The following is a 12,713-nucleotide window of genomic DNA, read 5'->3' as shown; positions in this document are numbered from 1 at the left end:
AACCTGCAGCAGCATGGCATCTTCCACGATCTTCAGCGTGGGTGTCTGCTCTTGCTTTCTATCAGCTGCAGGGATTATCTGCTCCACTGGGTTCTCTTTTGCAGTCTTCAGAAGAATATCTTCTTTGTCACCTAAAGCACCTCCTCCTTCCCCTCCTCCTCCTCCTCCTCCTCCTCCTCCTTCTCTGATATTGATCGTTCATTAATTTATAGGAAAGTGAGAAAATCCAGTTGAAAATCCCATAAAAATAAAAAATTCTGGTGAGAGGGACAGCATGAATTGATGCTCTGCTCACCTGATTTTCCTAATCTATCTCCACAGGAAAAAAAGAGAGCCACATGATATGATGCTGGATGTCTCTGACTCTCTTCAAGCAGGAACACACAGAACTGATTTCTACAGACTCCTCTTAACCTTCTGTAGCCCTTAAAGCATCCAGGTAAGAACATGTTGCTTTCCTGAACAGAGTTCAAGACTGTGCCACAGCCATGACAAGAGGTTGTTGTGTATCCTCTTACCTGATTTCAGGTTCTTGTTCAGGCATTTCTTTTCTCCTTTCACACTTTCTCCTGCTTCATCTCTTCTCAGCTCTTCCTTCTCCAGGAGGCTTTTCTCATCTCTTCACTTTACTGCCTGATCCAGCTATTTCCTTGTGTTGTCCTAGTATGTGCTGGCTCCTTCACAGGCATTWCTCTTCTCTTGCTCTTATTTGACTGTTTTCTGGCAAGCCTTTTCTCTTTTCTAGCTCTTATCACTGTGCTTGCCAGCCCCCACTCACCTGCTGGACTTGGCAGTGGCATTGGCAGCAGAGATGAAAAACAGGCATCAGACATTCTTACCCCTATATGGCATCCCTGGAGTGATGGTCAGTATGTTTATCCCACCCTTGCTCTGGACTGGTCAGCATGTGTGTTTACCCTGGCCACTTGGTCTAAAAACAAACCAAACCCCAGGGCACTGTAAATTAGATTAATACAATAGGAGTGTTTCTGACCTTGTTTATGTCTGTTGTACCAGGCTGACGTAAGTGTGGTCCCTCCTGGTTTACCTGGTTGTTTGGGCAGTTTGAGCAAATTGCTGTCAAAATGAACAGTCATGGAAGAGTAAGGTGATTTTTGCCAACTGCATTATTACACCAGCATAACACCTCTGAAATCAGTGGCATTGTGCTAACATAAAACTGCAATAAACTCCTGAGAATTAAATCCTGTTTTCTTGCCTCTGAGGATTTTCAGAGGCTGCCTGATATGGCATGAGTCAAAAATATTTTGTTATTCACTGCTTTTTCTAATTATCAGATTTGTCTCCAGTCCATTTTGTGGTGTTGGCCAGGCACTCGATCTGAGTCAAATTTTCCATACAATCCACACTGCTTTATGTTTCAGTGTTGCTTTTTTTTTTTTTTCCCTTTTGCCCTAAAACCAGAACAGAAGAGCTGGCTAAGCATGTACAAACCTGCCTGAAGAAAAGACTTGTTTTTCCTTTTCCCTCACCCCTTCTTTTCTGTTTAATGTTAGTACAAAGATGAAACACAGATGAAGTAGCACAGTGGTTAGAATTATGATTAGCAGATTCTCAATCTGTTCACTTGCCACTAGACCACTTTATCTACACAAGTTATCCCYACAAAAGAAGCCCATCTCTTGGAGATAACATTAATTTTTGTAAGGAGCTATTTTATAATAAGGAGCTGACACAGTTATGAGAACACTTCTTCCAGCATTCCTTTACTGCTGGGGTTAGTCCATCGAGAGTTATWTAGGGTTGAAAACCACCTCTAGTTGCATAAAACAACATGAGAAACACAAAAAAAWTTGAATGGAACAAATCCTCTCATTCCTCATCGCTGAGGGGTCTCATCACTTGCTTTTATTCTTCCCATTATGTACATGATGCTGGTATTGTTATCCCTACCCCCAGCTGGAGGAAGGGTGAGATTTAGGTGAAATCACTAACCTAAATCTCAACAGCTCTCACTGCTGAGATTTAGGTGAAATTTCATGTGCAAGATCCTTGCTGTCAGTTTTATGCACTACAATCTGAACTTGGGACAGACAATTTGGTGGAAGGAAGGGTTCATTTTGTCTGGGTAACACGATAGTTTCACTCAATTTTCTGAGCATGGGGTAGATCTCAGAGGCATCGTTGTAAATACTGATTCAGACAAACCTATTTCCTGCTGAAGAGTGCAGCCACAGTGGCTCCCAGGCCTGTTATGTTGACTTGCTAAGTGAAAATATGCATAAAAACCTACTTTGGTTTACAAGTTATGGCTGAAGGAGCTCCACAGATGATAGTGTAGCTTTTGGACAAAAAGAAAATAGTTTCATGTTTATATATTACACTAAAAAATTTCAGCCTTGTTGGCTTTGCTAGAAAATTCCCACTGGCATTGATTTTGGACATCAGAGACTATCAGAAGCCTGGCTTGAAAACTCCTGTTCTAAACTAGCTTTTCCTGAAATTTCCAGTTCACCAGGAATAAAAAAAAAAAGACAAGAGCTTCTGTTGCACTTCAGTTACTCTTATTTTTCTGTGTGTGTCTTTAGGTGTGTGCTGCCGTTGTCTTGTCCAGGGTCAAAGACATCCAAACAAAACAAATGTTTCTGAAGCTGAAAAAACCATTAAGCTTCTGGTCCAGGTGGAACCTTTTTTTTTTTTTCACAACACCAAATAGATATGAGTGTTACATCCGGCCTTGAATCTCTTGTTTTAACTTTACACTTTTGAACTAATATCTTTTTCTTACTCTGACTGATGTCAACTGAAGGAAAGTTCCAAGAAAAACGCCCTGTACAGTGCTATTTTAGGGCTTAGGCCATTCTTTCTCTCTTCTCTTCATCTTTCCATTTTCTTGATGCAATCCTCAGTCTGGCCTTGGGCTCACCTCACAGACATTAAAAATCAAAACCAAAACCAAGTAAAACCACAGGGACCCCTCAAACCTCAAAATTTTGCTTTCAGGATAGGCTCAGAAGCTAGTGATTAGCTTCCTCCAAAACAGCTTTTCTGATTCCCAAGTTTGGAAAATTGGGATCATCGAAAGGCCTGGTGTCAGATACGTATCTTTTCCTTTTTTTTTCATTAAGCCTATAACTGAATCTGGCAATGAAGAAGTCTAGAAAAGAAACAGTGCGGAGGGAGGAAGTAGCTCTGTAAGGCTTGGCAAATACTTTCAAAGAATAACTGTTTTTCCAAGTTTGATCACTCCAGACACAAGCAAACACAAATTGATATATTACCTTATCTAGGATTTTTCTGATGACCAGGAGGGGTGCTTATGGGGTACTACCCTGCCATCCTGACTCAGTTCTTTTTGCAGCAATTAATCTTCCGTGTTTGATTTTACAGTGCCTTACACTTGGCCTCACCACAGTGCCAAAAGGTCAGTCTGCTTGTCCAAGGTCACCAAATGACTCAGTAGATTAAGTGAAAACTGAACTCAGAGGACCACCCTGCCTTTTAGCTTTTGTTTTTGGGACTCAATCTCCACAGCTTCTCTGCTATTTCATACATTCCATTAATCCCGCTGGCTAGCAGCCACGAAGATACAGCAGAAAGATTGAATACATGTAAATGTGCATGGTGATATACAACTTCAAGCTGATGGAAAATACATTCGACAAGCATGGTTAAGTTCCTCTGCATTAAAAACACCCTTTAGGCCCATGGCTCAAAAACAAAAGAACATGAGAATACTATTTGTGGCTTTCCCTGCATTTATTAAGATGAATAAGATGAACCTTTCATCTTATTTCGCTCTTGCACTAACCACACATATTCAAAATCCCATGTTTTTGCATCGAACTTCTCAACTTACTCCTATCTGAAAATGAAATTAGTAGCTGGACTGCTATGACTACTCTCCTGTTGATGTCCTCTGGATGCAGAATAAATTCCAAGTTTCAGGATAAGATACTTGTTTACAGTTTTCCCACCTGTAAAAACTGAGAGCTGGAGATATGAGGAAGTTCTCAGTCCATCGGCAGAGCAAGTGAGGCTGACTTCCATGKGAGAACTTGTTCCCCAGCAATGATGAAAATCTTGTAAAAGTGAGAAATTGCCTCATTTGAAAGCACTCTGAAGAGATTAGGTCTGGAAATGAAAGAGTCAATGAGCAGCTCCTGGTTMTTGCATTTCATTAAGGAGCCACAGTAGGACCTGACTTTTGTCAGGTGCATAAAGCCCCTTGCTGCTGTAGGACCAGCTGTAAGGATGTCCCGGAGCATTGCAAGGTGGACAACCAGCAAGAAAAGGAGCTTGTTATCATTTCCTTCTTTCAGATAGCATCCTTTGACTTCTGATTTCAAGCACTAAGTGCCTCCCTGACCCATCAGTTCACATAAATTTAAAATAGTCATTTGGATTAAAGAAACCTGTCAGCTGTCTGAGGTTCTCTGTGTGTCGCTTCCCACATTCCTCTGCAAAACCAAACCTAATATCATTGGCAAGAAGCCTCTTCTCTTCACAACTTTGATGAGAGTCTCCCAAGATTGGGTTTTCTACTGTCATTACCAGTATTTTAAGCCTTTTTTTGGGTTCTGTGCGAGTTCCTGGAAAAGGTAACGGTGAGGTCAGATGTTTTCTGAGACAGGAGACAGTTTGGTGTTTTGTTTCCTTCTGTAAGAAATATATCAGTCAGTGGTGGTAATTGGCTTTTAGTGAGTTTTTCTTACCTCAGGGTGTCCTTGCTGCATGGCAAGAGGGSAAGGAAAACAGCACAAAAAGCACTTCAAACATTTTGAAGGGAATGAAGTGGTTGCCTGTTAGCCAGAAAAGGGAGCCTCTATGTGTTGCATGACCAGTGTATGTCTATCAAAGTGAATAGATAAGTTGCTACAGGACAGTGATCAGGATTGTAATCATAGTTCCYGATTTCCATAGTACTCTTCAAACGTCTGTAAATTGTTTAAATTATGTTATCTATGCTTTTTTGGAAATCCCATTGCTTCCCACATSTCCATGAGGAAATGTTGCCATTTTCTCCTCAATGAAAATCTCTTCATTTTCTCCCCAGCCTCATTGGTCAGTCAGATGTGCCTGGGGGGCCACAGGAACATCTCCTAGGAGGAACAGTCTTGCATGAAGCTCTGCTGGGAAGTTGTGTGATTTTCCTCACTGAGGGATCAAAACACATGTGCAGAAGTGCTGCAGGAACATGGTGTGCAGTGAAAGCTTTCCTGTCAAAAGTGCACGGTGACTTGAAGGATTTACCAGACCACATTTCTCCCTCTCTTGCAGGAGTCAGGAAGCACAGCGCTGTCCCATGTAATGTCAGCCAGTTAAAGGGGGAAAATGCCAGTGTAGTGCCTTCTATGCAGCCTGGGAGTTCACAAGGTAGGGCAGAACCTCAGTCTTCCTAAGGATCCCAATTCTCTGCTGCCTCCATTCTCTCTGACCATTTCTATCCCTTTCTTAAWTTTTTTTATCTGTTAGGTGGCTTGGAAGACACTTGCATGATTGTCTGCATTTATTTTTAAGTGGAGCCAGTTGCAAGATCAAAAGGTGAATTACAGTGATTTTATTGAACAAACAACACTTGCTTAGAGATGTTTTTTCCCATGAGAGCCAAGTAAGGACTTGTTAGAAATGCCATGACTRAAAAATAGCTGTGTTAGAAGAGCTGGGCTCAGCTGCATGTGGAGGTTTCAAGGTTTACTGTGAAAGAGTCACACAGTATTTATCCATTCATGGCTTTACTGGACTTGTTTAGGTTTTATTTTTTGGTAGCTCTGGAAAAATGTTTTAGTAGCCAAAAAATCTGTACTTAATTAGACACACAAAACCAGCAGACAGGAAGTCTATTTCCTCACAGAGATACTGTGGTTTATACATTCTGCCCTAATATGAACAAGTCTACTATTATTTTCTGATGTTCCCCCTTGTTTAAGGTGCTCTGACTAACATGAAAACTCTATTTTTGTACACCAATCATGAAAGATACTTTCAGGTTCCAGACATGCTAGACATGGCAGTATTGCATGGTTCCTAATTCCAGTTGAAAAAAAAAAAAAACAACTCCTGTCAGATTTTATTTTACAGAATTTCATATCATTTAAGAGTATTTAAATGTAACTGTGGATATGTGTGCAGGCTTGGGGCAAAATCTGATAATGACTCTGCACCAGTGCTCCCACCCTAAATTTCTTCAGTGTTACAAGTGGTGGTTTTATTTCCTTGTTACTTGGGGTTAGTCCAAATATCCAGCGATTGGAAGTTGTTTGGGACAAGGGCTCTGTGTTTGTGAAGTGTGTCTCATAGAAAGGGCCATCGGAAAACTGCTGTAACATAATAAGCAATGAAAAATATTAATATATGCAGCCAAAAAAGAAGGTGAGGTCTTACTAGGGATGTTGATTATCCTCAATTAAATTTAGAAGTTGTGTGGGAAAAGTAAAGTTTTTACCCAAAGAAAATGTTTTACTTTAACTTAAAACTCKGAGTAAGTGTCAGAAAAATCTATGAATTCCACTACTGCTTTTCATATTATACAAAAAAAAGATTCAGATCTGAAGTGATCCACCAACATCCACCCCTTCAAAGCAACGGAGGAAACTATTGTTGTTTAGAAACCAGCAGTATTCCTTAAATATTAATTGCAAACTAAGGTATGTGGCATGACTTACATGGTAGGACAGCTATAAATAAACTATTCTCACAGTGTTATTTGTCCTTGCTGGTTTTTTGGAGGGAAGGTGGTTTTTTGTTGTTTTTTTTGTTTGTATTTTTTTGTTTTGATGTTGTTTGTTGGAGTTTTTTCCCCCATTTGAGTTTGTTTTCCTTGGGATAATTATTAGAATATAATTTCTTATGTATTTAAATATTACAACTTGTTTATCATTTAAGTCCTTTTTTTGTGAACCCACAGACTTCCCACTCTACTGTAAAGGTTTCTTGCATTCAACATTTGCTCTACTTTTCCTCCTCCCTCTATCCTGGATTTTGCCTCTGTTTCCATTGTTTTGATATCATCTTCCTCCCACAGAGTGAGTAGTATATTCCATGATCACCATTAAGACATAACAAGGATTAAAAAAACCCTTGAAGGTGATGCCCATGGTGACTCTGTTGGAACAGRAACTTTAGAAAATCTGTTCAACACCAGGAGATGTGGAAACAAAGGGAAGTCTCTTAGTAAGATCTGACCCCACTCCATCAGTATTGTAAACATATCTGAACTAGAGCTGGAGTTAAAAATTAAAACAAAATGAGATAACCAGTAAGATTAGAAGAAATAGTGAAGCAGATACAGCCTTGTGTCTTGTTTCACCTTACACCTGCCTGAGGTGGCCAAGGTGAGATCTCCACCAGACACAGGGTAGGAAGGCTGTGCTTGTAGAAGAGTTCAGGTCTCTCAGTGGTTCTATTCAAACCCTTTTGGGCTAGGTGCCAAAAGCTCTCAGAGACGCTCCTTTTTCTTCTTCCTCTTAATAATTTCTCCAGGTAGGAAAGAATTCATGAAGCCCATTTACCAAGCAGCATTCCTGTCCATGTGTAATGGTAACTGATGACTCCAGAAGAGAGCTAAGCTCCTGCTTATTGATGGTGAGACCTCTCTGCAAGGCTTGCAATGTTTGGGCTGTGTAATCCCCTCTCTTCATATGTTTTTTAAATCCAGCATGTCTGAGGAGACTTTCAGCATTACAAAAGTATTTAAGTTTACTTGACATCTCCAATATTCACCATCTCTCTTTTTCCACAAAAAAAATTCCTAATGCTTATTGATGGCATATGAAAATATAATCACTACCCTGCCTGACCAGACAAGATCCCCCAKAGCTCTTTTATCATAACTAAGGGAAAGATGGGGGCAAGATGGAAATTTTAACCATGTTGTTTTGGACAACGGAGGAAAAAAATATAGCTGTCAAAACACCAGTAGGCTCTACAKTCCTTAACTTCATCAAGACAGCACAGAAGAGGGATGTTTTTCTCCAAAAAGAAGTGTGCTCTGAAGTAGTCCCTCTGGATTATTTTGTGATTTAGTGCACTCCAGGCTGCTCTGAGAGACCTACCTCTGTGTATGTCTAAATTCTAGTGCATTCTTTGCTACAGGCGAGATAGGTGACGTGAAAAAAACAGACCCAGTGGTAACATTATTGGAAAGCAGATTCCTGTTCAAACAGGCTCGAGATTAGTGAGATAGATTTCCAGTGACTAGACTCAGCCCTGGCTTTTGTCTTCCTGCAGCRTGAAATAGAAGACAGATAGTTTGATAGAGCAAAGTCTGGCAAACATAAATGGCAATGATGGAGCAAAGGAGTCATAACATTCTCCTGACAAAGCCGGGATGTCTGAATAGTGAAACACAGAGGGAAGATCATTAAGGGACTGCCAGGCTCCCCACAGGCTGCCTGCGGCACCCACAGTGCCCTCCCAAAGGCATCACAACAACACCAGGTCAACTCTTCTTTTTCTCCCCACAAAATTCTCTGAAATGCAGTTTGCCCTCTCTAACAGAGGGATGTTGCATTTTCATCTCTTTTGTTGTGCTGGGCTGTGTGAACATCACTTGCTTCCCTGTATTTTTCAAAGCGTAAGGCACGTTACTCATTGAGACTTCTTTTTAAGGCTAAAGCTTTTGGTAGTAATTTCCACATTTCAGAGTTCTCTTGGGAAATCTAAACCCATCTTTTAATGAAAAGGCAATTATCTCTCTTTRCAATTGGAAAAAATAATAATTGCAGGCTCTCTCTGATTGTGCTTCAAAAATTAATATCACAATTGTGTAGTATCTTTTTTAAATAAGCACAAGWTTGCTTCTTACCAATTAAATAAAATATTCAGTAATTGCAGGAATGTAGACAGCACAATTGTCTTTCCTAAGGATATCTTCAGGCACAGAGGTAAAGCCCTAAAAGATTCACAGCACTTGTTCACTCTTTTACAAAGTTAAGTTGCACAACTTTTACCACTAGAAGTGAAATGGATCTAAAATTTATAAATGTATTTTCTGTAGAAAACAAAATGTGCATCTAATRTTGGATAGACTTCCCAAACAGCATAGGAAGAGACAATCATCCAATAGCTCAACATCCTTTTCCAGTGGCAAAAAAAAAAGAAAAAAAAAAAATCAATACACTTGGAACATCTTTACTTGATCCTCAAATGGCACATTTAGTAACCTCTGTCTCTTGTTGGTAAACATTTGTAACGTGAGCAGGAGGATATTTCCCTACCCAAGTTATTTATATGAGCCTAAGGAACATCCTGTGCCACAGATTGGACTGAGCCAGGGCTAATATGGATTTAAAAATGTATTTCTTCCTAGGCCTATGGTAGCTATTTTCATTGTAAAACTGGCAAATTCTGATACCATGTGGCAACTATTTTAAAACATTCAAATAGCAAAAGAGACAAACATGGAGAATATTCCTTTTAGGCTCACTAGCAAGCTGGGTCTTCCTCATCAAGTGCCCCTTTACAGATATAAATRAACACAATTGCTTGCTATTAAGCAGAAGCACAGAATAGCAGAAGCTGTTGTCTTTTTATGTGGAACCTCTGAGTTYAAATATGAATCCTGCATGTAAGACCTACACCAAATGATGTTGCTTCTCCGAATATTGATCACATCACACCTTAAGAAGGCTGCARATGGACCCATAACTACCAACATCCTCCAATACCTTGAATGTTCTATGATTTCAGGGAAATAAAACTCCCGCCCCCTCAAATTTATTTATATTTTAACATAAACCTCTGAGTTGCTACATCTGGAGTCAGGTAACATAAATGAATCAATTCATGTACTTAAAGCTGAGCATCTGCAGAAACATCTATAGCCCCAAAGTCTAAGGTGTGAGGTGTTTTCTTTTACGTGGCTTAGTTACCCCAAATTTTAGAGAGACATTCTGTGCACAAAAGGGACCAAGCTACCTAATTTCCACTGAATCAAAGTGCTGGGATGCCTTTAAAAATGGGAAACTTCCTGGTGCCCTTTCATTAACACTGAGCGGGGCATGGTTCCCCCAGGTTGTCAGCATCAYGGTTATCAAACACAGCCTAGGGATGTCATGTGTTTCTCTTCAGCACTTCAGAAGAGAGAGAAAAAGGACTGACACCTTCATGCATCTTGATCCTAATATTAACCTCTGCAAACACATCTCTACTGGAAGAGTTCTCTTACATTATTACAATTGTTCAGTATTGAAGGGTTTGGTAGTTTAGGTTTAGGAAAGAACTTAAGCAAGTACACATTTCCCAGTTTTCTTGGGCATGTAGTTTTGAAATTTTAGGGGGGAAAAAACAAGTAGTAGTATTTCCACACAGATCAGCATGATTTGCTCCCCTGAGGGTTTTCAGTGTGTATCAACATTTCTGCTTCTAATGCTTGATGAAAACAGGAAGCATGGATGCTTGCAAAAACAGGGATCAACAARAGAAATATGGAAATTAATTGCTCAGCACTGGTAAGTGAGTTGGGGCTGTGCTCRAACCTCATGACAACTGGTCAATACYTAAATTCCAAGYGTAACATTCATATGGTTCTTGGGATTTTTTTCCACTGGAGTAACAACAGCAGTGCATCCAAGCAGCAGTTKTAAACTTTGATGCCATTATTAAGAGAAAGTTCTTGACTTCAATAAAAATCAAGCAGCTTTGTGTAAGGTATTCCTAAGAATCCCATTGATTTCATGACAGGTTTATAATTTGGCCTTAGCCTGCAGTCCCCAACATGGCTTCTCTTCAGACATGCATCTTGGACTTCACAAATGCTTTCAATAAGGTAAGAGGCCAGCTAACCTGTGAAAAGAAAACTCTGCTCATAAAATAAAATTAAAACATAATTTGAAAGAGATTTAAGTATATGCRAGTTGCAACACACTGCCTTAGGCACACAAAATGTGTATGCTTACAACAAGAGATAACTTAAACTGATGTTCAACTTGCCAGTTTATTGTGATTGTGATATTCTGACTTGTATTAAAGAGTCTTGACTGATGACCTCTCTAATTCGTTTGGTGCAAACATTTTCTTTCAACATCAGACACTAATTTTTTTTCTTTTAACCAATACTTATTTGAGAGAGAGATCTATTGTAGCCTGTGCAGACAATCCAGCTTTTTAATTATGTTAAAGGTTTTTGGAATCTGCTAGACAATGCCTGAAAGCATTTGGTGATTTGATTCATCGATTAACCTGGAAACATGCTTCTTTCCCAGGCTTRCTTCTAAAGAGTTTTTGGCTCTTCTTTCAAACAGAATTTGCCAAAAAGCAATTACTAGTGAGAGGCAGAAAAACTTGCCTTATGGATTTAAAATCACTTTCTCCTTTAATTTACCAGGAATCTGAACATGCTGCCTTCTGCTTCTTATCAGTTAAATATATACAGTGACACCATAAAAAGCAACTGTGAATTCTRCAATTCTAGTTCATTAGAAGTCGTCATGTGGGGAGCATCTATAAAAGAAAATGGTGCCAAGCCAACATCTAAAGCTGTTCATCAGCTYTGGATTTAATAACTACTTTATTTATATCTCACATGCTAGGAAAAATATTGTAATTGGGATGGRTTATATAAAACATGAAGAATGGAATAATTGATGGAATAATTAAAAAAAYTCACTGGTATGCTTTGCTTCTAAGATATTTGCTTGATATTGGTTAGTTCAGTAGCAACAATGGAATACCATTAGTGTCCAATTCCTTTTGCTTTTCTAGGTGACATCAGTGCTCAGGAGAGAGCTTTTTAATGTAGGACAATGCTGGAAGAGATTTCTTTCTGTCTCTTTGCAGGTGACAAGGGGCCTGCCCAGCTTGGTGCAGGTTTTTGTTGCTGAGTGCCCACCCAGCAGCAGGGCARCTCCAAACACAAGCACTTCAGCCCCTAAAACCCTCAGAGAGTGTCTGTGCAGCAAAGCAGGATAGGAGGGTGATGTCCTGCCTTCCTTTCATCCWGTCTGGGCTTTGCAGGTTAAGGAGAAGCGGTGTCCCTGACTGTCAGTGAGCCATCTCCTGCCAGYGCTAATCAGCCCTGGAACAAAGGGAAATGCACAGTGTGTTAAGACTTGCACAGGTATCTGATGCAATCTGAAAGGGAGACAGACCTGCTGCAATACCCAACATGTCCAAATGCACGTCCCACAACCCATATTCTTACTCTGGGGAGCTGCTGATTGAAGTGGCTGTTCACCTCTACACCTCTACACCTCTACACCTCCAGGTCATAATCTAGCAAGTGAAGGACTCTAATCGGACATATTTAATATACACACTTCTTACTTAAGGACATCAAGAACATTGAGTGGTGTTCCAGCAAAAGGGGACTTGTCCTGAAGTTTAAAGGTTGAACTTCAGCAGTGTGGGAAGAAGCTCTGCACCATCAGGATCCTTTGTCTTGCAGAAGTGCTCATTCAGGCTTTCAGCACAAACAAGAACCATGTCTTCATTCTGAGTATCAGCTGAGAAGGGCAAAAGTTTTTTTTTTATAAACTAAAATAAAACTAATCAAAATATATTACACAATGTTAATGGTTTTCTTGTTTGTTTTTTTCCCATTATTTTAAAGAGGAGAATGAATATAGCAGATCAAAATAAGCAACTACAGAAAAAGCCCACCACCACAAAAAAAAACCCAAACCCAAACCCCACATGGTGAGATTAATGGCTATGCAATGAAACACTTAATACATTCACTGACCCCTTATTAATATGCTTTTCAAAAAACTACATTTTGTAATGTACCTATCTGAAATCAGCTCTTCACTTTT

The 12,713-nt window shown here is 39.7% G+C and overlaps 1 long non-coding RNA gene across 1 annotated transcript; it reads left to right on the top strand.

The window, feature by feature from the left end:
- Positions 1-312: 312 nt before the first annotated feature.
- On the top strand, positions 313-12,409 carry LOC130585023 (uncharacterized). The gene is made up of 4 exons (XR_008966551.1): positions 313-439; positions 5,242-5,337; positions 10,645-10,729; positions 11,740-12,409. It is a non-coding gene; the product is annotated as an uncharacterized LOC130585023 (long non-coding RNA).
- The last annotated feature ends 304 nt before the right edge of the window (positions 12,410-12,713 follow it).

Source organism: Malurus melanocephalus, unplaced genomic scaffold (assembly GCF_030028575.1).
Source record: "Malurus melanocephalus ecotype Western Australia unplaced genomic scaffold, MMel_1.1 scaffold_16, whole genome shotgun sequence".
In the NCBI taxonomy this organism is placed as follows: domain Eukaryota; kingdom Metazoa; phylum Chordata; class Aves; order Passeriformes; family Maluridae; genus Malurus; species Malurus melanocephalus.
Note: the sequence above shows the minus strand (reverse complement) of the source record. Positions and strands in the feature narration are given on the sequence as shown.